This window comes from Silurus aristotelis (assembly GCF_946808225.1).
Source record: "Silurus aristotelis genome assembly, chromosome: 23".
NCBI lineage: Eukaryota > Metazoa > Chordata > Actinopteri > Siluriformes > Siluridae > Silurus > Silurus aristotelis.
Window position 1 is genome coordinate 12903414 of NC_139596.1, and position 5643 is coordinate 12909056.

General features: G+C 33.1%; 1 protein-coding gene across 1 annotated transcript in view; it reads left to right on the top strand.

Moving 5' to 3' along the window:
- The first annotated feature begins 58 nt into the window (after nucleotides 1–58).
- Nucleotides 59–5643, top strand: part of lhfpl2b (LHFPL tetraspan subfamily member 2b) — a 14005-nt gene continuing 8420 nt past the window's right edge. The window contains exon 1 of the mRNA XM_083526674.1: nucleotides 59–235. The gene's annotated coding sequence lies outside the window, so the exon portion shown is untranslated. The remainder of the gene's footprint in view (nucleotides 236–5643) is intronic.

Below are 5643 nucleotides of genomic sequence, written 5' to 3' on the forward strand. Positions count from 1 at the left end.
GAGGGGGAAGTGGGAAGAAGAATGATGAAGGGTGGGAAGGAAGACAAAAGAGACGGAAAGGAGAGGATGAAAAGTGTGTGTGTGTGTGTGTGTGTGTGTGTGTGAGAGAGAGAGAGAGAGAGAGAGAGAGAGAGAGAGGGGAAGATCCTGTTGAAGACTTCCTGAATGGGCCACAATGCCGGAGTGGAGAGGAACAACAGCGGGAGGAGAAGAATTAGACTTCTCCAGCACACAGGTCAGCTTTAGCTTCTTTTTTTTCTTCACTGCTCCACACCACTCCTCCATTTCTTCCCATTTTCCTGATCTACGTTTCAGGCACCTCCGCTTTTCTTTTCCCTTTGCACTATTTCTAGGCTCGTAAAATACTAAATGTTGCTGCACAAAGAAGTAGTTTGGTCTTCTCTCTGTGATCCATTACATTTTCCATTATCACGCTAAGGCTAAAGTCGACTTTGCCCTCCTTCATTCCTGCTCTCCTAAACGAATCTCTCTTAGATTTGTGTGTAGAGGAGCAGAGCGGAATCTACAGAAGGAGGACGAGTAATCGTGGATGGTGCTGTTTCATTGAAAGCTTGTGAAAGACACATGGATAAACTTTCGCAAAAAAAAAAAAAAAAAAAACACAGACTAGTTACTAATACAAATGTACTTATGTTGTACATTTTGGATAAAACCTTTAATGTAAATGTACCTAAATATGTGAAGAAATGTAGAAATCCGTAACTTAGACCTCCGTGTTTCTGTTCACGGGTACATGAAATAATAGTATGAATCCTACCGTACTACCTAGTATAGAACCTCCTGCAGTGAATTTGCACAAAACTCACTGTACTAAAGTATTTCACCTACTGTAGTGAATTAGTAAGAAACCTACTTTACCACATGGTGTTTACCCTCCTGCAGTAAAATACATTTATGATAAAAACCTATCATACTTAGTAGTTATTAACATCCTGCAGTGAATTAGTATAAAACCTACCGTACTACATAGTGTATATTCTCCTGCAGGGAAATAATAGTATGAAACCCACCATACTAAATAGTGTATAACTTACTGAAGTAAATTATTATGAAACTCACTGTACTACATAATGTATACCCTCCTGTAGGGACATAATAGTATGAAACCTTTCATACTTACTAGTGTATAACATCCTGCAGTAAAATAATAGGAAATCTACCGTACTAATACTTGAGCACTTGCAGGGAAATTATAGTATGAAATCTACTGCATTGAAATTGCATTACGAAACCTACCGTACTACATAGTGTACAACCTCCTGCAGTAAATAAGTATGGAACGTAGCGTACTAAATATTGTATAACCTCATGAAGTGAATTAGAAAGAAACCCAATGTGCCCTCCTTCGGTGAATTAGTATGAAACTTATTGTACTACTTATTATATAACCTCCTGCAGTGAATTAATAGTACAAAACCTGCTATGCTACATATTATAAAACCTCTTGAAGTATATAAGTTTGAAACTCACTGTACTACACAGTGTATCTCCTCCTGCTGTGAAATACAAATATGAAATCTACCATAGTTAGTGGTTTGTACCATCCTGCAGTGAATAAATAGCATGAAACCTATTGTAGTAAATAGTGTATCCTGATTTCAAATAGAGGGAAACACATTGTATTATATCGTGTATACCCTCCTGTACTGAATTAGTATGAAACCTATATGAACTCCTGCACTGAAATGATAATAAGCCTACTGTACTAAATAGCATCGATCATCCTGCAGTAAATTACTATAAAACCTGCCATACCCCCTGAAGTACATTAGAATGAAGCTCACTATACTACGAAATGTATTCCTGTTTTCAGTGAAATAGTATAAAATAAAAAAATAAACACACTGTTTTATATGCTATGAAACTACTGTACTAGTAATATATAAATTACTGCAGTAAAATAATAGTATGGAACTTACTTAACCATACTAAATACTGTATAACCTACTAAAGTGAATTTAAATATAAAATTTACTGAATTAAATAGGTTAACCCTCCTGTAGTGATATTACAGTATGAAAGCTACTATATTTAGTATTGTTTAACCTTCTACAGTGAATTATAATGAAAACTAAAGTACTAAGTAATATATAGACTCTTGCAAGAAATAATAGTATGAAACCTACCATACTACATAGGGTAGAACATTCTGAGATAAATTAGTATGAAACCTACTGTGCCAAATTTTCTGAAACCTTTTATCCTACATAGGGTTTAATCTTCTTTAGATCATTGGTATGAATCCTATCATACTAAATCGTGTATACCTTGCTAAATTGTACCACATAGTGTTAGTCCTGCAGTTAAATAAAAGTATGATAAAAAAAAAACTATTGTACTTAGTAGTTTTTAACATCTTTATAGAATGAATTTCATTCAATTGGAATGAAACCTACTGTACTAAATAGTCTGCATAGTGTAGAACCCCCTGCAGGAAATATCTGAAATCTGCTGTATTAAAGATTTTTTAACCTTCTAAAGTGAATTAGAAAGAATCCCATAGTATAGTATAAAACCCGAATGCAAGTCTTCTGAACATAGTTAAAATCCCTCAGGAACATATTAAGTGGCAGACTGCAAGTTTATTTAGTCTCCGCCTCCCACTTTGAGTGCATTTTTTATTAAAATTTAAACATACACAACAATGGTTGATCAAGCGCTTTGTATGCTTTGTTTAATGCATGCACAAAACAAATCTTAAAGTGACACTGTGCTTATTAGTTTCTATTTTATACCCCTGGCATTGTTGTGTATGTTTTACACAACATGTATGTGTATGTTTTATATGCTGATTACAGCGTTTAACCAACCAATAAAGTAGTATAAGCCTGCTGTACTTAGTAATATATAGCCAATGGTTAAAATACTATATTTAAATATTGTCGTAAACATATATATATATATATATATATATATATATATATATATATATATATATATATATATATATATATATATATATATATATTTATTTATTTATTTATAAATAACTAATATATTAGATAGCATATCACATACTGTACTACATATAATATCACAGACTTTACTAAATAATGCATAGCTTACTGTACATTATACCATGATCAGTCTGAACTTACAATTCTGATTAATTTGAAGTTGTGCGTTCCAGACAGTTTAATCACGGTTCTAAATAAATGCACTTATAAACAAATGTAACCATAGTTGCAATGTACTTATTGGTTGTATGCAGAGTGATGGTTGTATGCAGAGTGAGATAGCTATTGTAAAACCTTCCTAATTGCATTACGGTGCTAAATTGGTAATTTTTTTTACCCATGAAAGTTTAGCTATATTGTCCTAGACACAAGATTTTAGTATTAAAAAATCTAGTATAATTCTAGTATCTAGTAAAATTTAGTAACATTTTAAAATGAGAAGAAAAAAAACAGCACAAAGAATAAACCTCAACAGCTTCATTGTTAGTAGAGAACCAGCACAGATGCACCTAATTCACACATACTATCATACTTTCTCTTTTTCGCTTTTCTAAATGTACTTTAAATGAAAATATTTCAAGCTTTTAATACTCTAATCAACATTGAAATCCAATCAAATATGGATGCATAATGCAAATGTATGATTATTATTATTAGTAAAACGTACTCATTATAGAGCATGAAAACTAAATATTCTTGTAAATCTTTATAGTAATTATGATGTTTTAAATAAAGTAGATTATAAGAGCGCCAAACAGAACTTTACAGAAATGTTCACTGATTAAAAACTATTTACCCATTTATTATATAATTTTATCTGAGTGAAGAAAGGACCTTGTGAATAAACATGTGTTGCATTTAATTTAATATTTATTTATTTATTTATATATTTCTTTAAATAAAAAAGGTCAAACAGAAATGCGTGCTGCATTAGTCGTGCGATAATTAAAATTAGTGCCAATAAAATTAATTACATTATATATATATATATATATATATATATATATATATATATATATATATATATATATATATATATATATATACTAAAGCTTAACTTACAAGCTAGTGAATAACCTTAGCCAAATGTACTATTTAGTGTAAAACTTACTAAAATATTTATCGCTTACTGTTGTATATAGTGTGTCCTTTGCCATATTATATACAGTAGTGTATAGCATAGCGTATAAAAATGTGTAGATTTTGAACATACTAAACAGCATGCAGCTTTCTGAACAAAACGTTGTATATCTTACGCATAGCTGACCATACCAAGAAGTGTATTGTTTACAGTAAAAGGCTTTCTGTATAAATAGTACAGTTATTTTAGATGTAAAAGTTTTGAATGTATACCACACTATGTAATGCATATCTTACACTACTATATATTGTATAACAATACTATACTTTATAGCAGGGGTGCCCAATACGTCGATCGCAATCTACCGGTCGATCGCAAAGGTGTGTGGGTAGAAAAAAAATAGATTTTTATTTATGCATTTTTATAGTAGGTAGATTAGTTTGACTTGGTTGTTTTATAAGTAGCTTGCATGCAAAAAAAAGTGTGTGCACCCCTGCTATATAGTGTACAGTTTACTGTACTTTTTAATGCATAACCTACTCTACTAAATATTGTACAGTTTACTGGACTATATGGTGTATAGCTGACTGGGCTAAACAGTCGACAGGGAACTGTAGTAAAAACATATTATACCTTCCATATTAAATAGTGTGTAGCCAACGACTGACGTACTATATACATAACACAATCATTAACTAGTGGTAAAATAGCATTGAACTAGAGGTATCACAGCATTTCTGTATGGTAGTGTGCCACTCTGCACACTGTCCTATGTGCAAGTCATTGTTCAGTATTTTCTTTCTCAGATTACTTGAATGTTTTATTCTTGTCTTTGTTCAAGGATATGCAGTGGTTAAAGCTGCCCAATGTGGAGCTGCAGAAAGCCATACGAGTCTTCTACTAGAATGCTGACCGTGGAGTTTGGGATATTAAATAATGAGACCGGGTTTGGACTTCATTCTTCATTTGGCTTCGTTCACTTTAGAAAAAGATGCACTCAAGGATCACTTTTTAATTACATATGGTTTTGATTCAAAATACAGACTTAATCTGCGTAAACCAAACCAAACCTTGATGTTTTAGAAATATTGTGTCTAGTGTTTCACTGTTTAGAAACGTTATGTTGTTTGCTTTTAATATCAAATAATATTAATAATAATATTCAGAGAGAAACAAGGACGCATTCCAGTCCGTGTGCGACCGGTCTCTGAGGCAACATTTCTCCTTTCTGACTTTGAAGCAACATCTGTGTCTCTTTGATCCACATCACTGGGGGTCCGAGAGTCTGATCAGCGTCGTTTGAGGTCCATTCTGGGACCACGGCGTGAGACGCCATTGTCTCTACGCCTCTCAGCAACTCCTGGCCTGTGAAATTCCTCTCTGATGTCTCTGGAGAATCAGAGGCGCTCTGGCCTGCGTGCCTTTTATTGCAGGGAAGTCATGCGCTCTGATTTGATTAGATTGCTCTTGAGTAAATCTTCCTTCTGCGATTTCTGCTTTGGACACATGCGCCTGTCTAGGTAAATGGAATCACAGCATGACTGTGTATAATTGCTGTAAATAGGTTTCTCATATAGACAGCAG